At 35.2% G+C, this 25,772-nt stretch overlaps 1 protein-coding gene across 4 annotated transcripts in view; it reads right to left on the minus strand.

The window, feature by feature from the left end:
* LOC113061753 (LARGE xylosyl- and glucuronyltransferase 2) overlaps positions 1-25,772 on the minus strand; it is a 113,516-nt gene that overhangs the window by 34,921 nt on the left and 52,823 nt on the right. For all 4 annotated transcript variants that reach the window (XM_026231158.1, XM_026231157.1, XM_026231159.1 and 1 more), the window contains exon 3: positions 7,683-7,773. The gene's annotated coding sequence lies outside the window, so the exon portion shown is untranslated. The remainder of the gene's footprint in view (positions 1-7,682; positions 7,774-25,772) is intronic.

Consider the following 25,772-nt stretch of genomic DNA (forward strand, 5'->3'; position numbering starts at 1 on the left):
TAAAACCAAGAGGGAGCTGTCATGTCTCACACTGTCATCTCTCACTTACAAACAGCAACTCTAACTCTCTTTCACAACTACACATCAGTAACACAAACACACACACACGCACACACTCATGCTCAGATGTTGAAGGATTTTGCAGGATTTCACAGCAACTAGCCAGTTAGCACACTGTTAAAAATCGCTGTAAAAAAACGGCCAAATTTCGACAGTAAAATACTGTTTTTCATTTAAACAGTGCATTCTGGGTAATATTAATCGTTTTCGAGAAGTAGCCTGCTGCTATATATCGTAAAATAACAAAGTTCAAATTCGACACTCAGCGGCTGTGTTTCAAATCACACCCTACACCCTCATTCACTATTCCCTACATGAGTTTACTAATATAGTCCACCTGACAGAGAGAATGAACACTAATGAGTGAATTCAGACAATGATCAACAGCTGCTGTTAATGAGTAGAATCACTGAAGAAAAAAAACATAACAAGACAAACACATGAAATACAACTGACTTCAGCCACAGCCTTAGATGAAATCAACTGAAGATTTAAACGATCAACAAACAGCTTCACCAACTTCACACATTACTAACCAGACTGACTTTATTTCTATCAGATCAGAGATCAGAGATCAAAAAATCTTATTGAGAATTACAGAGATTTAGATGATAATGTTACTGTTTCGTCTGACGTCACCATTGTGGAGATCAGTGTTTGCTTTAGTTGGGCTCCTGACCCTTGACTTTTGTACTTCAACTTTTGTTTCATTGTTATATTTGTATCTTTATGATACATCTGTTACAGCAATATTAATCTTCATGGTCAAGTGACTATGACGGTTTCTGTCAGGCATGGTCTACTAGACTGACTTATTGCTATAATAGTCAATTCATAATTTGGTGTTGAATTATATGAGTGAATAACACTTTTCTTTTGTTTGTTTTTTCAATTTTATAAGATTGAACGGTAATGTGATTATCTGGATATGGATTTAATGAAATTTTGAGCTTTAAATAGTTTGGGCAGCAGTCCTCACAACACTGAAAGAGAGACATCAACAATCAGCATATTAATCTCAACAATGGTGACAATCAAAAGGTTTATGATGCAATGCATGCTGGGTACCAGCACAGGATAAAACTCATCCATGACTCCCAGCAAGCATTGGGGCATGAATAAATTATGCCCCTGAATTGTTCACTTATTTTCTTGAATTCTTATGTGCTTATAATTTTGCATTTGTTTTAAGTTTTAGTAGCATGTGTTGTGATGTTCAGAACTGATCTGTTCATTTATTTTGTGGATTGTCACCATTGTTGTGATTCATACGCTGATTCTTGATGTTTCTGTCTAAATTTCAGCAAAGGTTTTTTTTTTTTATTATGAGTGAAATTTTCTTAACAGTCTTTTATAACTTATGGCTCAGAAGTGTTCATTCTTATGCTGTAATATCAATATTCAATAAGAGAAGAGACACGGGATTAGATCAGAAATAATAGTGTTTGTTCTTGTCAATATATAAACAACAATATCAGATTTTTTTTCTTCTGTGTACTTTTGTTTTGCTATAACAAGTTCCAAAGACGCATTGTTAAAGCATGTTAAAAAAAAACTTAGTTGTTGAAAAGTCATGTTCAAGAGCCCAACTAAAGTAAACACTGATCTCCATCATGGTAGTGAAAAAAACACCTAAACCTATTTAACTCTCCATAAGTTCTTCTGTAGACATCTGACAGAAATAAAGTCAGTCTGGTTAGTAATGTGAATCTGGTGAAGCTGTTTTAGTAGTTGTTTAATCAGATCTTGAGAGATTTGATGTATTCTTTTATTCAGTTGATTTCGTCTAAGCCTGTGGCTGAAGTCATTTGTAGATCTTGTGTTTCTCTTTCCTTCAGTGATTCTGCAGGTGTTTATACTAATGCTCAATCATCAATTAATCACCGAATTATCTCATTAACTTCACTGATTCAGTGTTACTCTAACACTCTGTAGTGTGCACACATTATAAGTGTTCATTTAAAACTGAGGATTTTCTTGTGGGGTTTAAAGGGTTAAAGATTTAAGATGAAGAAAAAACAGCATGAAACATAATTTAACAGTAATAAACTGTAATTAATTTACAGGAAACAAACTGTAGAAAAACAGTTATTTACTGGCGCCCCTGCTGCCAGTAAAAAACTGTTTTTCAACTGTTTCTTGCCGTAAATTAATGGTTGCCAGCAAAAAAAGTGTTTTTCTACAGTTTGTTGCCGTTAAGTCAAGGAAAAACAGTAATATACTGTAAAATGTAAACGTCAGATTTACCAAATGAAAAAAAAGTTAATTTAACTAAAATATTTGTGAACATCCATCAAAAAAAAAACTAGGCAAAGTCATACACTGATAATGAGAGTAAATACTGAACTTGACTGTATTAATGTGTGTTTGCACAAGAGAAATAGTTTAATGTAGTTTTGTTGTTCACCATTGTGCTGGAGAGTAGAGCCTTTGCTTCAGTCAATGATGAGCCACAAATTCTGGTTTTCTGCTGCTTTATATAAACACAGTAAATGTGGAGTCGCTGATACAGTGATGATCTCTGTGTTAAGTACTTCAGCACATACATGTGTGCTATAGCTGACAATGAGCTGCAGTGATTTGAGTAAAAGTCATGTATTTAGTTACCTTTATTACTGCACATTAAGTGTTTGCATCGTTATATTAAGAAATATTCCTTCTCAGTGGACTCAAATGAAATAAGTTCATAGTACTAACATCGTAGGAATGCTAGTTTTAAAAACTCGAACTGTTTGAAGCAGTGGGAGTGGAGTTAATTTCCATGGTAGAATTTACGGTAAAATACTGTTAAAAAATAAGAGCTGTAAATTAATGGTTAAGAGCTGTAAATTAACAGTTCTTTACTGGCGCCCCTGCTGCCAGAAAATTACTGTTATTTAACGGCAAAATTTTTTACAGTGCATTATAAGAACACCACATATGAAAGCTTTTTTGGATGCCATCTTGGAAGCTCCAGTGTACAGTGTTTTTAATATGTTCTTGGAGAACCATGATTTTTAGCTGCATAATTAGTCATGGCATCTACCAGACTGCCAAAGCTAATTAGCTAAGCTTTGGCTGCGTTTACACTCGGCATTAACATGCGACCTGTATCCGGATGTTGTCCACATACAGTACACATTGAAAAGACAAGTGTAAACGCACTTGTGATCAGAATGCTATCCGATCAACATGTCCTAGTCCAGAAGTAGTTGAGGATGCATTGTGATCAGATCTTGTGTCTGCATTCGCAGGTGGACATCACGCAAAACCCTGCCCCCTCTCTTGTGAACTACCTGAAGAGAGACGGAGAACACCCATTTGGAGCGCCAATGAGACTCCTACACTTCTCTTTGATTTATAAAATGTCCCATGACTGAAAATGCTTTTCAAAAGAAAACCCACCTCTTTAGGTTGACTTTGCTCCGGGCTATTCTCTGCAGACTTATTTAAATCTTGCTTGGGAAAGACAGATCCGTTAGATCGGTTATCCAGATAGAAAAGTCAGTTGATGTTGCCAAGTGTAAACGCATCTGATAATCCCATCTTCTTGATCGGATCATGGTGATCGCATATTACTGCCAAGTGTAAAAGCAGCTTTTAACTAAGACTATCACCCAAGATGGTTGACTTTAAAGGGATCTGAGTTAATCTGAAGCATTCACCAAACGTTTCTCAGACCCCGGCAAAGAAGCAAGTTCAAGAGATTACCTTTCATTCAAATGCTTAAAGGAGTTTATTCTTCAGTTATGTGAGTGAAAGAGAAGGGAACATTCATTGGACTAAGACATGGCTGAAAGCCCCATAAATTGCTTCTGTTTCCTTTTTTCATCAAACAAAGTCATTTGCATAAGACACTGCATTTTAACTTCTATAATTTGATCAGAGATTCGTTTTAGGACAACAGTGAAAAAATTTAATCAAATTATGATAAAGGATGACAGCAGAAGCCTTGGCTAAATCCTTGTAGGCCACTATATGTTTTCAGAAGGTATAGGGTTAACAGTGTGTCAAAAGATCATGTGGCGTTTTTGAGCCCTGCATGTGAGGAAATGCAGCATTTCTTCCCTATTCCTCTACCTTTCTAAAAGGGGGCACAAAGAGTTTTTTTTTTTTTTCTGTGGATGAAAAGTGGGAGTGTGTTGTACTGAAGTGTGTACTCCAGGGCACTGAGAGCTTTCCATTAAGGGAGCATGAATCACGGTGCGTCCCCCTCCTCTTTACCGCCCTTCAAAACAAAGTGATCTCCAGTAGGCTCATCTAAACTAGCTAGTACAATCTCTCTTTCTGTCAGAGACAGCTCTGCTCCACACCAGCACGGCCCTGGGACAGTCTATATAGCTTGCATCTGCCACGCTTATCCGAGTTTTGCCGCTGAAGGCCTAAGCAATCCAATTCGTCGTTGAAAGAGAACACCACCAGGTATTAACACAGCGTGTACCAGCGGGAGACTGGGATAAAAGTTCTTTTAACAACTAGAAATTGCTATAAAACACCCTAAAAGAGCATATCCTGTTTTGAACCTTAAGGGCTCAGAGATTGAAGGAGATTTATTTTGTTCATTTAATGGAAGGCCTTTCCTGTGGTAGAGCAAAAAGGTCTGCTGACGCAAACATGAAGGTGAAAGGTCAGAGCAGGATGAAGTCCGGCTGGGATCAGACGATAAGAACCTGTGAGCTAATGTTTTTACTAAGCTTCTTAACTATCATTGTGGCTTCTCCTAGGCAAAAAAATAAAAAAATTCTTCCAAGTAAGTCTTCACCAAATTATCTGGGCTATGCTAATTATAAAGGTTTATACTCTCACTTAAAGTTAAAGCTGTCTAAGTTGTGTCTATTTTTAATTTTAGAATTTTAGGGTTGAAGCTGAAATAAAATTGATACATAAATGTAATAAATAAATAAATAAATCTAAGTCACCTGAGCAATGTGCAGAGACATTTTCCTCAGGACAGCATAGATCATAGTTCTTACCTCCTTGCATATCAAGTTTTCAAGTAGTTTTTAAAAGCAACAGCCCAAATTTCATTGGTGATTAAAAATTTAACTTTATTAAACTTTTAATAAATTAAGTTGTTTAAAGTTTCATGATTTCATTCAAGTAAGCATGCTTTCTGATTACTTAAATTTAATTTAACCATTTAAATTAAATATAGAAATAATATACTTAGAATATTTTGAGGGAGGAAGAACATTTAGGGAAAATTAAAACATATCAGAATTCCCTATTTGATCTGGGTTGTGCTACCAACAAAATCTGATAGCTTACATTATGTAAATATTTTCTCAGTTGTGACTATTTTAATTTATGAGATTTAAACCTGAGACAAAGTTGATACTGCATGGAAAATAACTGCAAGTCTCCTCAGCTATGGAAGAGCAAACCTCTGTTTACTTTCCTCCGGGAACCAGCAAGACTTCTAGCTTCATCAGAAAAACCAGCTTCACCAGCTATGTTTTACAGTACACGTAAACAACATGTCATTTCTGGAGGTCTTTCTGGTTCCCAGAGAAAATTTGTATGGCTCAGAGATTGATCTTCCATTACCAGCTCTAACCCACACACACCAACCTGGACCAGTATGGAAATCCATGCTGGTCTAAGCTGCAAGTAACAGCAGGGTTCTCTGCCCCCTCTCAGGAGCCTGTATTGTTTCTCAGCCTCCTCGAAGCCAAGGGCAGCCTGTGGGTTGTGGTCTGCACAACCTCCACACACGCTAATTCTCTAGCAACCTGCCCACACACTTTAGAAACCGTCAGCATCAGTCGTGTTCCAGCACAAAAAAAAAAAATCACTGTGTTCCTTCTGGTGAATCAAACACCACATTTGCGACAGATGAACTGTCAGTTGCTTCTAATGCATCAGCGCTAAACATTTTGATATCCACTTCTTCCTGAAAGCGGATGTAACATGAACTCCAATCCAGAAGATATGGCTTGACCTGACAGATCCTCTAAAGCACCAAAAAGCTATTATCAGAGATAAAACTAAATAATGCGTAACAATCAATATTTCATGAACTTGGCTAATGCACCCTCTTAAATGGTCCAGTTGCATGGATTGTTTGTTTGTGGATATAAAAGTATAGAAGTGCGCATCTCTGCCCTTTAGATGGGAAAACATAACATGTAAGTGAGTTGTTCAGGGCTTTAGCATTACAGTGATCTGTTTCCCTGACAACCACTTAAGGAAGGACAATGATGAGCTTGATTCTGGGCAAATAAACTGTGGCTTTATTTAACATTTGCTGAACTGACATGGCATATTTATTTCACCATCATTTGTAGGTGTTAAGGCCCTTTTTGCATGAGTCATGTCAGAGCTTCAATCCATCTGTCAACGTAAACATCACGTGAAACCTTTGACCTCCCCGTGAAGAGCATCACAGATCAAATCATGCTGTGCTGCTAAGTAAGATGTGTGGACACAAAAACTTTAACATAGACTACAAAAAGAGTAAACATATTAGAGTTTAGACAGGGGGAAAGGCTTGCCGATTGCTCTGAAAGATCGCAGAAAGTGAAAAAGATATGCCTTAACATTGTCGTACAAAATTTGCACTAAATCACTAACCAATAACTTGTAGGAACTACAAATTTTAATTATAAAAACCAAAATGTGAACCGAAGAAAAGATCCACCGTGACTTGCATATCTTCTAAAAAACTTTAACAATCCGAAGAAATTTCAAGCTGAAATGAACACTAGTGGTAGTTAAACAGCAACAACGTTTGTTCCTTATCACACAAATTTTGATTACAGGGGCAGATTAATGATAAATAAAGGCATATTGTCATCCACACGTTCTGTGCTATCACCTCACAACACTTTTATCATAGTGCATGATTTGTAAAGTAATGCATTTTATGATTTGTAAAGTAATGCCAGCTTCGTATGTGTGCCTTTTCAAATCCAGTAAGCTTGCTCAAAAGCACACCTGGTACAGCATTGCACTTGCAATGCTATGATATGTGCATACATAATAAAATGTTGGCACAGTCATGTTTATCTGTTTTTTACCATTACTTACTGGACAGTTCACATTTAAACTGATATTTTACAAGCAAGAAGCAAAACAATAGAATTCCTGCAAAAATACAGACACTGGAATATTTTTCATAAGCCTGGGTTGGAAGGATTCCTCACAGTAGGTCACCAAAACAGAAAACAATGTTGGTAATAAGCACAGTGCACTCTACTTATTCACAGGTGCCATTTTTCAGAAGGAGAGAGACTGAATCATCTTGCAATTCTGTGACTGACACAATGACAGTGCTGCTCTGATTATCTGTATTATGCAATGTAAACAGCTAAACAATCCACTTGTCACTATGACAAAAATATATATCTAGAAAAAAAATTCTGGCTGGATTTTTTTTTTTTTTTTTGGGTCACACTTTATTTTAAGATTTAAGGTTATTTATTTAAATCTAACTACAAACCATTAACAATGAAATTTGCTTCAATAAGCTTATAATTTGCTGACATAATCATGTAAATTGTCCAGTAATCCTTGGCTGTGCTTCAAAAAGTTTAAGTATTTGAACCTCATAACGCTTGATCTGCGCACAAAATGATGGTACACTAGATATAATCGAAACAATCTATGGAAAAAAGGCCTTCAGAAAAAAATAAATGACTCACCAGAATGTGTCCTGGAAGCTCTTTGAAGCAGAGGAGATGTGTTTGCTGACCCAGACTGAGTAATCGCTGGAAAACCTTTACTTTCTGAAACCTGTAACAGAAGGCAATAAACACTCTTAGACAGATTTTCAACCTTATATGCCACATATGGAATATGGAACTTCTCTTGTACTTAAAATATTACATAAAATGAGGCTACAATGGAACTCGGGTGCAAGGGTGAACTCAATGTATCCACTCCCGCACACACCTACGGTACATTTGAAAAACGAATAAAAAAATGTGTCACAAACCAAGAGATACATTTCAAGCACTTAAAGATGCTCTTTTAAAGCAGTTTGTTTGGAGGCAACTCTTACAGTACAATTATTAATATTGATTGAAGAGAAAGGTCAAACCCAGGACTGTGCACTGAACAAATCATGAGTTGATACAGCATCTGTACACTGCGGGAGTTGTCCTTTCAGCACGTAGCTCCGACTAACAGGTTTGTTTGGCTGTAAATTAAACGTGCTTTATCTCTCACTGTTTCTCTCTATACAGAGACATATTGTGTCCTCCTACCTACAGCAAGAGCCTGTTGAACTGAGGATAGCACATCTCAGAGCTCCAGCTGAGAAAGTGTGATCAGCGTGCAAGCTAGAGACTGTATAAGAAAGAGGAGATGGACCACTTGCATAAAAGTAAAAGGGGAATTTGTACTGCTCATTAGGGCATTGGCAACTGTAGGAATGTTGGTCTAGACTGGTTAGAGCGGGTTTTGTATTAGCCTATCCTAACAATGCTATTTACCAGCAAAGTAAATAGACACAGGAAGTCTCACTGGTTAGGCTAAGCTATTTTTTTTGTTCATACAGTACAATGAAAGCCAATGAGGCTCGGTGTTGTTTGGTGCTTCAAAATATCTTTTTGCATTTATTTTTGGAACTGACTGGTTGTAGGCCTCATTGTCAACTTGCTTTCTTTCAGTTAGCACAGGTTTTGTGTCTTTTTTCCCCCTGTTTGGAGCTGATTGATGATATGCCTAAAAGTCAAAAGGCTTAGATCATTGAGCCTTTTAATTATCAATCTGCTTTAAAAACCTATGCCAATTGAAAAGATCTAGTTTACAAAAATATTGAATCTAATATTTGGTTAAAATATAACATAATAAGAATTTCAAGGTGGTAAAAAAAAAAAAAGTACAAAAATATCAATGCTAGGAATAAGCTATATATTCTCTGTGAGCAAAGTCAGGAAAACAACATGAGGGTTAATTTATATTGGAACTGGAAATAACATGCAATCAAGTGTGAAAACAGCACAATCAGTTTATATTTTCAAAGTATTATTTGTTTAAATAATATCATTAACATAATATTCCAAGTACTCTTTTTAAAAGCATGCAATTTGTAGCTCTTTTTCACAATTGTTATTGCACTGACCAATGTAGCATGTTTCGACAGCAAATATTACAGCTTAAAAACATAGGGCTGAACATAATGTCTACAGTATATCAACAGACAAATGATCTTCAGTCCAGGAACGCTATGAAAACTGAATATCTGACATTCTGAATCTGGGTCTGTGAAACACACTTCACATGAGCCTTACAATTCCAGCTAAAATACAATTCCATAATTCTGATCACATAACAAGATTCTGGAGGAAGGACGTGAGAGTCTGTGGTTTGTGATGCTTGTGCAGTATGTGGGGTTATTCTAAGTCCTTTGTGACTCTTAATTGCAGTGCTGTCACTCCAGTTTGTGTCCAAACAGCATAATAAGGGGTCATTACTAGACTAGAGAGGAAAATAATGGAAGAGTCATTAAAGCCTTGGGGAAGCAATATCTCTCCACGGTGTGGGGGGACAGGTAGTCTATTGCCCTGAGGAGATTACCAAAATGAGGTAGATTTTTTTCTGCCAAAGCTTACATTCACACACACAGTGTTTCAGACTGACTGACTATCATAACACACCGATCAAACCTAATCATATTAAAGTTTGATATATGGCGGCATAGTATACTTCTGTAAATACATTTAATATAAATAACTATATTTTTATTTATATACATGTGTATATAATACATCTATGGGTATAGAAAATATAATTTAATTTAATCTGACATATTTGAAAGCACTAAAATGAAATTTGAGTGGGCCATTTATTTTTTATCAAATTTCTGTACCATAAATATTGTGAAATATTATGACAATTTAAAATTGGTCTTTATATTTTATATATATATATATATATATATATATATATATATATATATATATATATATATATATATATATATATGTGATTTAAAACATAATTTATTCCTTTGACCGCATCATTACTCCAGTCTTCAGTGTCACATGATCATTCAGAGAGAATTCAAATAAACAATCTTCCCCCTTTTTCCCATCTTTTTTTTAGTGGATCGTCTCATTCTGTTTGTGACACTGTACGCTACAAAACCATGCTGTTTGTTGCTACAATGACGCAGTTTTCTGAGTGTGAGTTATACCATACCGGACACAAACAATACTGTCCCTGAAGAACTGAAACATAAACAAAGGAATTATCATCCATATTACAACGTCATTGCTTCGTTGGACTAAACGTGCTCTATAAGATGACGTTCAGTGGACCCATACCTTTCTAACTAAACCGTAATTTACAGCTGTGGATGTGTTTATGACTCATTATTACGACGAATCTGGTATGTAATGCATTTTTCTTCTTCATGTTTTGATGTGTACTGCTTGCACAAATGAAGCATTTTTCCATTGAAAAACAGTGATCTGTTGTCGATGCTCGAGGCTTAGATCTCTATAATGATAAAAAGTTTGTCAAGATTAATTTTGTCCCATTTCATTTAATCTATTTGTAAACATTGACTCGTGCAAACAAAGGCAGTTCAGTACGCTGGCGTCCAGGTGCACGTTAACAGGTTAAGGAAAACAGTCCGACACCATGGTATAATAAGTACACGCATACCCTAAAAAGAGGAAGCACAGAAATGGAGCACAGCTGGAAAAAAAAAAAACTACAGGCATTTCATATTGCATGGAGAGAAAGTACTTCTATATAAAGAAAAGCCTTAAAAACAGCTAGATCAGCTACTCTTTTAGAAGAAAACAAACACAACCCAAGGTATTTATTCCATACAGTGGCTAATTTAACAAAACATAAAACATCAGCAGGCAGAGACATTTACCAACAGCACAGCAGTAATGTCTTTATGTGAAAGTATGACGTGATATACAGCCAAGAGCACTGTACATTCACTCCCCCCACCTACAATTTCTGCTGGCCCAAGACTCAAACTCACAGGCTTTGGATTACAAGTCCAAATCTCTAACCATTAGGCTGCAACTTCCCCAATAAATCATTCTGGGCTACACTCTGCTGAGACCCTGAATCGAACAAGGAACCTTTAGATCTTCAGAACCTGGGACCTCTTGCACCCGAAGCGAGAATCATATACCCTAGACCAACAAGTCACCGGGTAACTACTTTACTACAAACATCGAGATAAAATTAAAACCATTCAGCCATCAGCTACAGTATTGTATCAGACAGTGCACCACAGCTATAGGACAGAATTGTATAAACTTGTTAAACCATCTATACCAACAACATGCATGTTTGATTCTATACTTCCAGAAGTCTTAGAACCTCTTCTGAATATCATTAATTCATCGTTCTTATTAGGATATGTTCCAAAAACATTAAAAACATTAAAAAACCACAACTTGATCCTGGAGAATTAGTTAATTAAAAACTGATCTCAAATCTCCCTTGATACTAGAAAAGGTAGCCTCCTCACAACTTTTCCCTTTCTTTGAGAAAAATTTTATCTGTGAAGATTTCCAATCAGGATTTAGGTGTATCATAGTACAGAGATAGCTCTCATCAGAGTAACAAATTACCTGCTCTTATCATCTGACCGTGGTTGTATCTTTCTATTAGTAATATTGGATGTTAGCGCTGCGTATGACACTATCGACTACAACATTCTTTTGAATAGACTAGAAAATTATGTTGTCTTTAGTTGAAAATTGGTTTGACATGGTTCAAATAATATTTTTTTGACCATCATCAATTCGTAGCAGAAATAGCTAAATTATGTTAATTATTGGACCAAAATCCGCTGCATGTAATCTAGAACACTGTCTAACATTTTATGGCTGTGCAGTCAATTCTTTGTCATCATTTAGTATCCTAGGTGTACTATGTGATAGCAACCTTTCCTTTCAAAATCATGTTTCTAGCATTTGCAAAACTGCTATTTTCCATCAAAATTATGACCTGTGCTCTCAATGTCAAATAAAGAAATGTTAATTCATGCGCTTATGACCTCAAGGTTAGATTATTTATATGCTTTATTGGGTGGTTGCTCTGCACATTTAATAAACAAGCTCCAGCTGGTCCAAAATCCAGCAGCTAGAATTCTTACTAGAACCCGGAAACTATGACTATATTAGCTTGGTTCTGTCAACACTGCACTGGCACACTATAAAACACAGTATGGATATTAAAATCTTGCTAATTACTTATAAAGCCCTGAATGGTATAGCTCCGCAGTAATTAAGCAAGCTCTTATCGCATTATAATCCTTCACGTCAACTGCAATCTGAAAACTCTGGGCACCTGATAATACCTCAATTTTGATCATATAAAAATCGACTGTGGGTCGCAGATCCTTTTCCTATTTAGTGCCCATACTCTGGAAAAATCTACCAAGTATTGTTCGGGAGGCAGACACACTCTCTCAGTTAAACCTAAATTAAAGACCCATCTCTTTAACCTAGCATACACATTGTTAGTCTGCATTAATTAGGTCCCGGAACCGGGAACAATTCCCATAACACACAATGTACTTGTTACATCATAAGAAGAATGGCATCTATTCTAATATTAGTCTAAAAATAATTTTATTTTTATTCCAAGGTTACCATAGCCACCTAGACCCAGTCCGTATCCAGTCCAGATGGTGGATCAGCACCTTGAGATGACCTCTACAGCCCTGATTGTCAGTGGAGACTGTGTCAACTAGATAAACCCTAGAGACAGATCCCCTTTGAAGACCTCATTGGCCATTGACTCAAGACCATGAAAACCAAGTCCTCTGCTCAATTTGATGTGCATTGCAGCCTGGGATCAAACCACGCCAAGCTGGTTTCATTTGGCCAGATGAAAACTGGCCCCCCAACTGAGCCTGGTTTCTCCCAAGTTTTTTTTTTTTTTTTTTTTCTCCATTCCTGTCACCGTTGGAGTTTTCGTTCCTTGCCATTGTTGCCTTTGGCTTGCTTAGTTGGCAACATTATTGTTGACTTGACTACACAGATAGAAAACTGAACTGAGTTGGACCATAAAATCACCAAAACAACAAAGAACTGATTTTATCTGATAAACTGACTGTTTTCTATTGTCCTCTTGATTTATCAGCACTTTTTATTTTCCTATTTAACACTGTGAAGCTACTTTGACAATCTGTATTGTATTTAGCGCTAAAAAAAGGTGATGACTTAACTTGATTACCTGCTCAATAAATGATTATTATCAATGTTGAAAACAGTTGTGCAGCTTTGTATTTTTATTTTTATTTTTAAATGCTTTTACTGTCACTTTTGATCATTTAAATGCATCTTTGTTGAAATAATAAAGTATTAATTTCTTTAAAATTGAATTAGTAGTGCATACAGTTAAAGGCAGACAAAGTAGAAGGAAAAAAACAAATAGGGAGACAATTTCATTCATTGCTCTGGAGAACCTTTTCATGTATGCATACAGTGGCATGCGGGGTGTAATCTCCAGTTAAGGGCATTAATAAAGCAGTCAATAATCCAATCAAAAGGCCTGATTCTGTTAGTGACCTGCCATAATTGTTCCTATCCATCAAATCAATCTTCAGTCAATCAAAGGGTTGCCATGGCAAATGAAACTCAAGCAGCTGGGGAGAGGGTCAGTGTGTGTGTGTTTGTGTGTGTGTGGCACACAGCTCTGCCCTATATTATGCGAACACATGCTCTCAATCAAAGACATCTCAGTGTGGAATACATTAGAAAGGCAGAGGTCAGGCAAACACCCTCTAATCAGATAAGCTATCCTGCCACTACGCTAACTCAATAGCTGGATACTACTAAAACTTCTTGGTTCCTCAGGGCTCTTCCTCACTGGAGAACTTTAGCTTTATTCCAAAACCTAATGAGTTGCCTACCTTGGCATTTTTAGATAACTAGGCATAAATCTAATGCTAGAGCTGTTCCAGTTAGGCTCCATAATAATGATGACTAAGATACCTTCACAAAGGTTAAAACATTTTATAACAGAACTATAATATTCAGATTATAAATGAATAATAATGAGGTAATTACAACATTGAACACAAACATGAACAACGCTCACGTTTCTATGAATCAGCCCCTGCGATGGAAGGAAATTGCCTGAAAAGAAAAAGAAAAAAACAAAACAAAAAAAATGCTCCAATGAATAATGCTAAACAACAAATGACAGCCCCGGCCTTCAAGTAGAACAATACCATCATTAGATAACGTGCTGTTCTCGTTTCAGGACTGACCCTCGGGTTAATGAACGTATCTGTATCGCTTTATGCACCATTACATTGCTTTATCTTCCCACTGCACTAATGCGATTCATGACAAAACTCAATGAAGAGATGTGCCAACACAACAGTCTACACCAGCCCTGAAATGACTGTCATGACTTTATCCTGCAAGGCATGAAAAATACTGAAGAAATAATGAAGTTCAGTAGTGCAAACACTACAACTGAGCTTGGGGGTAAGCAGCCGTTTTCTGCCTTTTTGTCAAGACCTTCATTCACTTACTATGGAATATTGTCATCAATGAAGGCATCTGAAAATGTTTGAAGTGGAATGAACATGAGCCACCCCCAATATTTCCCTTCTGAAATAACATCACAAGCAGGTGAAGGTGACATTGCTCTGTGTGAAACTCAGTTCTCAGGAACAGTATAGAGAATATCAATTTTCTGTAATTAAAAAACATTTTTAATCCTGATTTCCCCTTAATTCCATCTGGCCTACAGCACCTCACTGTGCTTTGATGATGGAAAATATATATATTTGAGCTGTAAATTTGATTGCACAGGGCACATACAATGCTGTTATAAAATAGGCAATATACACACATCGGTGATCAGTTGAATTTTGTGTCAGTGCGCTCTGTTGCTTGGCAACCATAGACAGCTGAGCTAACAATCCTGATCATTAATGATCTCTGATCAGCGGTTTCTATTGATTTACTTAGATGATTAAGTGTTTTTTTTTTTTTTGTGACTGTTCGGTAACACTTTATTTTAAGGACCTATTCTCGCTTATTAGTATGCATATTACTAGAGTATTGGCTGCTTATAAGTACTTATAGAGCACATATCAGTGCCTTATTCAGCATGACTTTCTTCTAGATCCTTTAATTCGACCCCATACCTAAACTTAACAACTACTTTATTAACCATTAATAAGCAGCATATCAGCCGTTTATTGAGGTAAAATTCATAATTAAAATGAGTTAGTGTTCCCCATTCTAAAGTGTTACCAGTTATTTATATTAATAAATGTAATTATTTATTGAATGTTGGTGTATTTTAAAAATGCAGTCTACTGGGGGGAAAAAAAATTATTAGCACTATAAAATGCTAAAACTGGGATTTAGGAAATACAAATGAGGTTTTAATTGCATTTTAACAGAGGCCAGCTCTCGTATACAGATATTTTGTATTTAAGGACTTCTGTTAAAAAGAGTAAGTAAAAAAAAAGAGATGCAATGACAATCTATGTTTACATGCACTCAAATAAATAGTTTATAATTGCATTGATGAGCTTGATCTGAATTAAATTTAAGTCAAAATGAAATGGTTGGTGCAGACCTGAAATTATCAGAATATCAGAAAAAAAAATGCATGCATGTAAATGCTTGAATCTGGCTATTTTATTTATATATTTATTTTTCAGTCAGATTCATAGATACGTTCCAGGTACATTTAAATATGTTTTAAATCATATTTTTTTGGCTCCCATCATACAGTATTTATGTCTCACATCTTACAAACTAATTAGAAGAGGAGACTTAATATTAACTTTTTTATTTATTTATTTATTTTTTGCCAAAAAGACAAGTAACACTTTATTTTAGGGTCTCTTAACTAGTTACTTATTAGTATGCACATTACTAGAATATTAGCCATTTATTAGTGCTATTAAGCACTAATAAGCCTTATTCTACATGACCCTATTCTACATCCCTAATCCTGCCCAATACCTAGACTTAACAACTACCTTACTAACTATTAAAAAGCAGGAAACTGGGAATTTATTTTGAGGGAAAAGTCATAGTTATTAGTGAATAAGTGGCTTTATTTTTATATATGTCATCAAAGCAAAAATTGCAATTATGCTCACACTACAGTAAATCACTCTGGTTAACAAGTCGACTGGGCACTGAGCATGCACTGAAGTTTTGTTCAGAATATATATAATGTAAATGTAAATTAATATTTAAATCAGATTACAGTGTTTAAGGTAGTGTACATATAAACATTTAGAATCTTAGACTGGATTCATTCCGGTTGATTACACGATGTTAGGTTACACTTAAAAATGTTAAATTTGATAGTCCACTTTTTATTAACTATAAGTAACTTTGCAACAACATGTCACCTAGATCTCATTAGAGTATTAGTAGACTGTTAGGATGGGGTTGATTTCAGGGTTTGGGTTAGAATAAGTTGCCATACTTGCAAAGTTACTGCAGTAGAATGTCTACTGGAGGACCATAAAAAAAAAATAATTAAAAAAAAAAATTACTATTATCAGATATTAAGCAGACAGTCTACTAATAATCTAATGACTGCTAGTTGACATGTAGTTGCACTGTAGTATACTCAGCAGAATCAGTCTAAAGTGGAATATCAAAATAAAGTGTTACAAAGAATTAAAGAGTAGACAACATCCAGTGGAACATTGGAGAGTTGCTTATGTTTCCTGAACATTGTTTCAAATGTTTCTATAGACACAAGTAATATATATATAGTTTACATAAGTAAGTGTATATAGCACTGTTGAAATTATTTAACTTTTTAGTGTTTTACAAGAAAATTATATTTCAGTATTTCTACATAAAATATGGACTTTTAATTAAATGTGTTACTATTCATTTACTTGTAACTGTTTGTGAAAATTACTAGCCATTACTAAGTAAAAAAAAAAAAAGTTTTAAAGTGCCCCTATTATGCCATGAAGAATGGACTCTGAACAGAACGAGCCGTCAGTAATTTGAATCCCATCTCCGTGTTGGCACCTCACATGGTAACACATCTGAATAATGTCCACCTATGTTTTAAATTGGTCCCAAATATATATATTATGAATAGCCTGAATGCACTGTAAGTTGCTTTGGAAAAAAAGCATTTGATAAATGACAAAATGGGGCACTTTAAAGAAAATACAACACCAAATTGTTTTCAGTGTAGTATAAAAGTAACGTGGATAGCGCAGCCAAAATAATTTGATATTGTAAGAACTGAATATAGTATTTCTATTCTTAAAATTTAGAGAAGATAAATACAAGATTATTGATGTCTTTTTCTCAGTACAAACATCTGAGAAATAGAGACTCCATTTGGCATCTGTTTATCTAATGCAGTGTAGGAGTGATATCACAAAGATCTTGTTAGAGATTCTGCTGCTCATAAAACCCACTTAAACTGGCAGCCGAAACAAACTATTGACCAAGTAATGACAAAATAATAACCAGCTTTGAGAAGCTATAAACAATATTCTATGCTCCAAAACAAAACTATCAGCAAAATGTTCTTTCTTTCAGGCATGAAAGAGATCTCTAGTAAATTAACTTTGCACAAAGAGGAAAAAGGAACCAAAATAACTACATCAAAATGTTCCGCATAAACCTCCGTAATAAAACCAACAGTAACTGGCACCTCTCAGCTTCCACACTCCGTCTCTCCCGCCTCTCGCTCCACGTCACTGTGAGTTACAGTGATGAATGTTTGTTTCTCTCACAATTTGAAGCCAAATGCAAGTGTCTGATTCTGCTCAGTTCATTGTCAGCATTTTAATCCCAATCCCGCCGAAATCATAATTGCCTCTCTCCCACTTTCTCTGCCTCCCCACAGCTTTCAAATTCTCTCATACCTCCTGAGCACAATTCCATCAGGTCCCAATAGCAAAATCAGATCAGCGCCCAACGACCATTAGTTCCTCTCTTTAAAGAGATTGCAGTTGTGAAGGCTGCTTAGAGTTAATTACACTGCCTGTCTGTGTTTAGCCTGTGGCCATACTGCACTCCGATGGGAACATTATTGGGTTTTATCGCTCTTTTAATAGAAAACCCCCTGACCTCTTGCTTCACATTCATTCAAACCATTGGCAGGGCTGTAAACCCCCCTCCAAAACCGTAACACAACACGACCAACTTCTGCCCCAAACTGATAAGAAGCAGTAACAAACAACATTGATTTGGCACACTGGAATTAAAAAACCAAAAGGCACCATCGTCCGTTCAGTGTTGATGCAGTTTTATGACTCAGTGCTAAAACTCAAATGTCTGCATAGTGCTGGGAGGTTGAATAAAGTTCACTGTGCCATTAAGGCATTAAACAGTGACAGCTGAGGTGTGTCTGTGAATGTAGAGGTCAGTATGTGCCGTGTTATACTGAATTCTAATAGTCATACAACAGATAACTCAGGCAACTGTTGCTGAGGTTGCCTTATTGACTGTTTCTCGGCTTTAAAAGAAAGGAAATCTGTAGGACAAGGGACTTTCTGAATGAATCTGTTTTAGACGATGAAAATCCCAGTGGACTAAAGCTCACTGAAGTAGCAGGAGCATCTAAATCACTGGAGGTAGATAAAAACCCTCCATATTTCGGCAACCAGACAGGTGGCTTCAAAGGATAGCACACAAACATACAGAACAAACCCCCAAAAAACAAAAACAAATTCCCTTCCGTCCAAAACACACCCCCAGCACTGATCCCTAAGGGCTAGAAAAAATGGAATAGAAATGATTTAGAACAAGAAATGAATAGTGTCGCAAACACACAAACACCAGCACATTAAGCTTTTTACCTGCTAAGAGGTTGATTGAAGCCTATGAGGGTCTTTATGGTATAGTGGAAAGTTTCTGCAGGTTTTATTTAGGTACAGTAGATGTAATAATTTTAAAGACATTTTTAAGAGCAAGTACAGAAAATACAAGGACCAAATTGAAAGGAACACGATAGGTAAATATTTTCTATAAATGCAAATGTCTAGGGAGCACAAAATTAGTTGAATTAGCAACGCTTCAAAGTTCAAAAATACAAATTCCAACAGATCTCTATTATTTTTTTAATTAATAATAATAATAATTCTTACCTAGAATGTGGAAATAAATTTTGCTGTGCCTTTTACACAGATTGTAAAAAGTGATGTTCAAAATTTTCAGTATTTGTTTTCCAGTGCAGATGTCTTGCCTTAATAACACTGTCAAGAAATATATAGAGAGAGATAAATCATAAATGCATGAATTAGAAGTTGATCATATAGGATTTAGCTAAAAATACTACTGTGCAAATACTAGTAAAATCTAAAATCTTTTAAATAATGCTCTTAATCTTTCTTTACTGTGATGTGGTGGCCCACAGGAAAGTGTGTATACTGAATTAAATATAAAAATGGCATTAATATCCAGAAAAAAAAGACTTTATACACAATGTGGTACTTTTAAAATGTTAAACAAGCCCTAAATAGACCAGAACACTTATTATAAAATGTCTATGCTTTACTACTTCCAGCTACTTACTCAAAAAGATGAGGGTAATAAAATATGCATTCTTATAACCATCTGTAACATATAAACACCATAAAGTAAACACTGCTATAATTAATCAGAAGTACATCATAAGCAATCGATTAGCATAAATGTGTTGTATTTATTGATTGTGAGCTACTCTGAAACTACTAATAAGCCTCTAACATGTACAGTGCACAGTTTTAACTTTTTAAACTTTTTTTTATACTTTGTCTTAATTAAATCATTGCTTTTAAGTTTCATAATTCCATTAGGCCATATAACAATTCCTGTGGCCTGCAGTGACCCTGGTTTCACAAACATTTAAAAAATAGTAGACAGTACACAGTATACATGCTAGTATATACTACTAGCATTCCATTTGCAAATATACCCACACTTTTTCCCACTGCATTTTAAAAAGGGTCTGTTTTATAAAGTAGATCCAATATCCTTATATTTGTACACAAGGTGTGAATGCAGTTTATTAACACAGCAACGTCCTGTGCCACGGCTTTTGCTAACATTATGTAATGTAATGATGAATTATTATGTAATGTTCCATTAACAGGCAAGTGCTACTGATGCAAATTCATAAACACAATTACAATGAAAAACAAGCACAGTGTGAGCGAGGCAACTGATTTATTTTAGTTTTTATTTGCTCTTATTATGTTTGCATGACCATCATAACTGACCAAGTTGACATGTGCTCCTGGTTAACAGGAAGTCTCAGATCCTCACAAGTTTGTGTCACTCTGTACCTCTCTCTTTCTCTCTTTCACTCACAGCAAAGCAACTGACCCTACTACCTCGTTTTCTTTCCTCCACCCACTCAGCTCGTCAAACGAGTCCTTATTCAGCAGTAAACCCCTAACTTCCAAGGATCTGGTCCAGTGTGAACCGTCACACAGTCTCCAGGCAGGAGAAGTAGCGGAGGAAGAGAGTTTGAGTTCAGCTGGCAAGCAAAAGACCATGGGGGATTGTGGGAAGTCCAACCCCTTCAAACAGACCATTAGACAGACACAACACCACATATTGATTCTAAAGCTACTATAAGATGATCAAACCTTACCCAGAAAAATACAGCATTCTGTCGTCAAGTGATATGTAATATATGGCAAATCTCAGCTGAATTATCCTCTAGTGAAATATTTAAAGTTGGATTTAAAGTACATCCTACTGCATGCATAAAGTACCTCACATAAAACTATAAATACTCTATTATATAGACTATAAGGAGTCTCAGTTATTGTTTATATTGTCGCAAATATATCAGCTGTATTATAGCACAGCTTTAATATAAAGTTGGATGTATATTCAACTTTATTCACATATATACAATACACTCAAGTAAAGTGATATATACTATACAAAATTCCAACAACCTGTTTTTTTTTTTTTTGACACAAAATGTTACCATATTTCACCCAGCTCTTTATATAAAGCTGGATATATGCTGTAACTATGTTCAACTTTATTCCAATGCACATATAATACATACAGTATTCCAATATATTATTTAAATACACAAATAAGTGTGTGGGATGATATATAGTACAGTTCATAGCAAATCTCAACTGCTTGATTGCTTGAATTCTTACATAAAAATATCAAGTGTATTATTGCACAGCTCTACAGATAATATTATACAGTACACTCATTACTCATTAGACTCAAGCGGTTTTAGTATATTTAAATCTCAACTGTCAGATTTTTTTATTATTATTATTTCAACTCAAACAATGTGACTACAGTATATAATTGTGCATTTCTTTATAAAAAGTTGGATATATAAGCACGTACAAATTTGTGTAGGGCGTATATCTCAACTGCTTGTATTGTTGCAAAAAGTTATCTAGTACTGCCCAGCGATATATTAAAAGTTAAACATATAGTACATCTTACCTGCATATATACAGAATACTCATTTAAAGCAATATATACAATAGAGCAAATACTGTTTTTATCATAAAAAAAATGTAAATACATGAAACTGTATATATATATGTATATATAACATATCTATAGAAAAAAATTCCAGTGCAATATACAACTATATTATCGTCAAGCAATATATTAAAGTTGTAAAGCAGTAAATAATTTTTAGCAAATTGTTGCTGTGTGACTTCATATCATTGCAAAAATGTATACTGTATAATTGATAAGCTCTCTATATAAAATTAGATATGTATTATATCATAGATACCTACTATAGCAAATCTCATATGCTCGATTGATGTAAAGCTGCTGTGAAACATTGTCTATAGTGAAAAGCACTTTACAAATAGTATTGACATGACAGTAAGGACATTCTGCAAGCAGTTCGTAACATATTTATTTCTATATTTCACAATAGCGATAAAAAGAAAAGCAATAGCAAACAAATATCAAATCACACTATGGAACAGTCTTAACAAGACACACTGCATGCTTTTTCCCAAGACTCCCGGGAGCTCTCTGTGCAGAGAGATTTGGGCACTGAGGCTTGTTGATAACCCTCCGCCGCGTCCTTTGAGAACTCACTGCAAGAGCTGGGCCCTGCTCCTCATCCCCCAGGACAGCCATATTCTCTATTCTCATTCATCTGCTTTCACATGTGGAGAAATCCAATGAATGTGGCTTATTATAGCTGCAATTTGGTGCATTGTGGGGGATGAGACATTCTGACTGCGGACCTGTGATTGTACCCAAATGGAAAAAGGGCCCAGGGGGCTCCATCACACACTTTTTGTCTTGCTAAACATTTAATGAAGTGGATGTGCTTCAGTAATAAGCTAATATGAAGTAGGCTGCAAATTGTTGTGCTAAAACAAAGCTCTCTCTTACGTGAAAAAATACATTTTGGTTTATTGTATTGAATGTGAATTTGTTTTTTAATTCAGATTTTGAATGTATATTTTTAAGAAACCATACTTGCAGATAATATAATGGTAATTAAATAAACTTAAGTTTAAGTTTTGCCTCTAGAGTATATTTTAAATCATTTTAATGAACTTTTGTCATGCCATTAAGAAGTACACGTATTTTGATGTGTTGGCTAACACACTAAACCACAATGTAAAGCACTTGCTTATGTTTTATTACATTTAAAGTGAAAGCATTTTAAATATGCTAAATTCCAATTTCATCTTTACAAATGTGTAATTACAATACATTTATTCAAGTTTCAAAAGAAATGACATTAAAGCATAGTTTATTTTACCATAAATGCTTATATGTATATCCAACAGTTCAAAAACACTCGTAAGTTCAACTAAATGCATTTAATAAAAACTATAAAACTGTAATATGTAGACTATTATACGTCTTCATTTAATTGTAAATTAAATGCAATTAAGTGTCCAAAACATTACAGTTTGCACTTAAGTACACTATTTTAAAGTATATTATTTCCAAAATAGATACTCTTTTATGCTAGTGTACTTCTTTTTTCACAGTAGGATAACATACAGAGCTAGCCTGTTAAAAAAATGTCATAAGCCATTCACACCTACGACAGCTGATCAGGCACATTCCCCTGCACCTCCTACTTGAAATCAAACAAAACAAGATTGTGATCGGCCTCACTTAAACACTTACACAGACACACAATGGGCCTTTATATGTGTAAACGAGCTGGGGGGGGGGGGTACAAATGTGAATACAGAACCTGAACAGCTTTTTAACTAAAGGATCGTCTAACAAGTCTTAACCACACGGGTACATGCTGGTGGCTCCTTAAAAATTACTCCAGGGTCTTGAAGACCACCAGACTTGAATAAAAACACACAATGACCTTTGCCATTGCACCTTTCATTCTCACACTGCATTCTCTGAAACTGAGTCCTGGACAAAAGGGAGGAATGATGGGATGATAAACAGGGCTGTGGAGGGCTTTTGTTGAACATAATGTTTGTATGCTCGTCCTGGGCAAGTGTGCCTGCAAATGTCTTCAGTGAAGAATTGTAGACAGTGTTGTATCAGTGTTAGACGAAAGCAAGTCAGACATGTTGTTCCGACAAGGACATGATGTTGCGTTCTTGTACAGCAAGGAAACAAATGTAGTTTGTGGTTACATATTTAATGTTTAGATGAATATGAATTTTTAATCCTGAACATCATTTCTTCTCTTTTTCCCTGATTGATAAAAGCCTCAGCACATGCACTGGGCTGACATAAAAAAAACACAAATATCTAATAAAATAATTTTGACAGTCAATGCAAGGGTGTTTATTCAAACTGTCATATAAACCCACAAGAGAAAAATAAGTTCTATTAAAAGGATAGCCCACCCAAAAATGAAAATTATTTCATTACATACGTAACTTCAGATTTCAAACCAGTATAAAATCTGTTGAGCACAAAATAATATATTTTGAAGAATGTTGGTAACCAAATAGTATACTAGAATAGTATTTTTTTTTTCAATACAATGCAAGTCAGTGGCTACCGTCAACTGTTACTAACATTCTTCAACATATCTTCTATTGTGCTCAGAAGAGGAAGAAGAAGAAGACTCATTTATTCTCAATAAATGAGAATGTTCATTCTGGGGCAAACTATCATTTTAATTGTATTAAATGTGCTCTTGTAGCGTACTTAAAATATTTAAAGTATATTTCTTACATGTACTTTAAATGAAATAAAAGACCATATATGTTTAAATAAAGAGAGCACACTTTCATGGCTTTGTTTAACACGCTTAAGTACACTTAAGCACACTTTCTAATAATGTCAAACTAAGCATTTTAAAGTGCACAATCATGTTATAATAATCTTTTGTCAAGCTTTAAATAAGTGCACTTTTGTTGTGTTGACTAATGTACTAAAGCACATGTAAATCACATACAAAATATGCTGCATTTATTATAAATTGCATAGTCAATTGTAATACATTTTTATTTAATTGTAAATAACATATGGTTAAGTATCCTAAAACATTACGTTGAGCTTGCAACGAGGTATATTATTTCTGTAGTAAGTACCCTTTTAAAAATATGCTAAAGTGCACTTCTTTTTCAACAAGAGCATCTTAGAACATACCGGCAGGGACAGTTAGTGCTAAACGCAAAACAAATGATTTTAAAACCTTAAAAGCTTTACGCATCTGGGTTCAATAAAGATTGATCGTCTTTCAACATGTACAATTTTAGTTATATGACATTTTATGTGAGCACATAAGACATGATGATTGCAATTGTAGCGCATGATCTACTGTGTGCATGCATAACATCTGTATATTTCATTATGTATGACCCCCCTCCTACCCTATAATTTCCCATCAGCCTTCACTATTATGCGAAGGATGCTAAAGTTGAGAATTTGTTACAAGACCATTCATTTTTATTTTTATTTTTTTGCTACTTCTATGTGAAAGCAGAAAATCAATTAAAAACAGCTTTTCTGGAAAGCGCCAATACAGTGTTTCATGGATGCTGACCCGCTAGTCATTAATGCTCTCGGTGTGTTTCTGTGAGTACATCGAAGCAGGATGTGGGCGGTGAAGCCAATCCTCATTCAGGGTCACTTGAGTTCTTCTCTCAACATGGTCTTGTATAACTCTATTCAGTCTTTATGTGTATGTTTCAGCTGACGTGAGTGTGGGTTTATACGTTACTGCATCTAAAACTCGCCACTTTTAAGCACCATCAAATCTCCTTTTCTGTAACTGACCTCAGTGCTAAAAACAGCATTGTGGAGTCTTGCATTGCATAACACAACTCACAACAAAGAGAGGCCTCTAGTGTTAGTGACGAGACCTGTGGCAAGGTTTTCCATTAAGACAGAGAGGTCACAGATATCTGTGTGTACCCACGAGGCTAAAGGTTATGATATATTAATCCCCGTGTGTGACCACAGGCTGTAAAATTAGCACATGCACACCCTCGGCTCTATCAAATGAACTTCAAACAAGTCATGCGTGAAAAGTCAAAGGGGGGCACAATACAGGAAATGAAGCCTGTTTTAGGACCCTTTCGATGGTACAATTGTAGAACCTCGTGATTTACCAACAAATTCTTATCACTGTGTTGCTAAATACATAAATAAATGCTAAATCTACATTTTCATTACTGTAAAACAGTAATGCAAATCAACTCCAGACATTTTATAGATTTTTTATTAGATAAATTTAATTAAAATCTACTAAAAAAATACTACTATGATGTATGTTTATAACTACAGTACTATATTTTACTTTATAAATGCAGATATCTATCTATCTATCTATCTATCTTCTTTCTGTCTGTCTATCTGCACATTTTTCTACCTGTCGGTCTATCTTTCTACCTGTCTGCC

This window comes from Carassius auratus, chromosome 43, assembly GCF_003368295.1.
Source record: "Carassius auratus strain Wakin chromosome 43, ASM336829v1, whole genome shotgun sequence".
Lineage (NCBI taxonomy): Eukaryota > Metazoa > Chordata > Actinopteri > Cypriniformes > Cyprinidae > Carassius > Carassius auratus.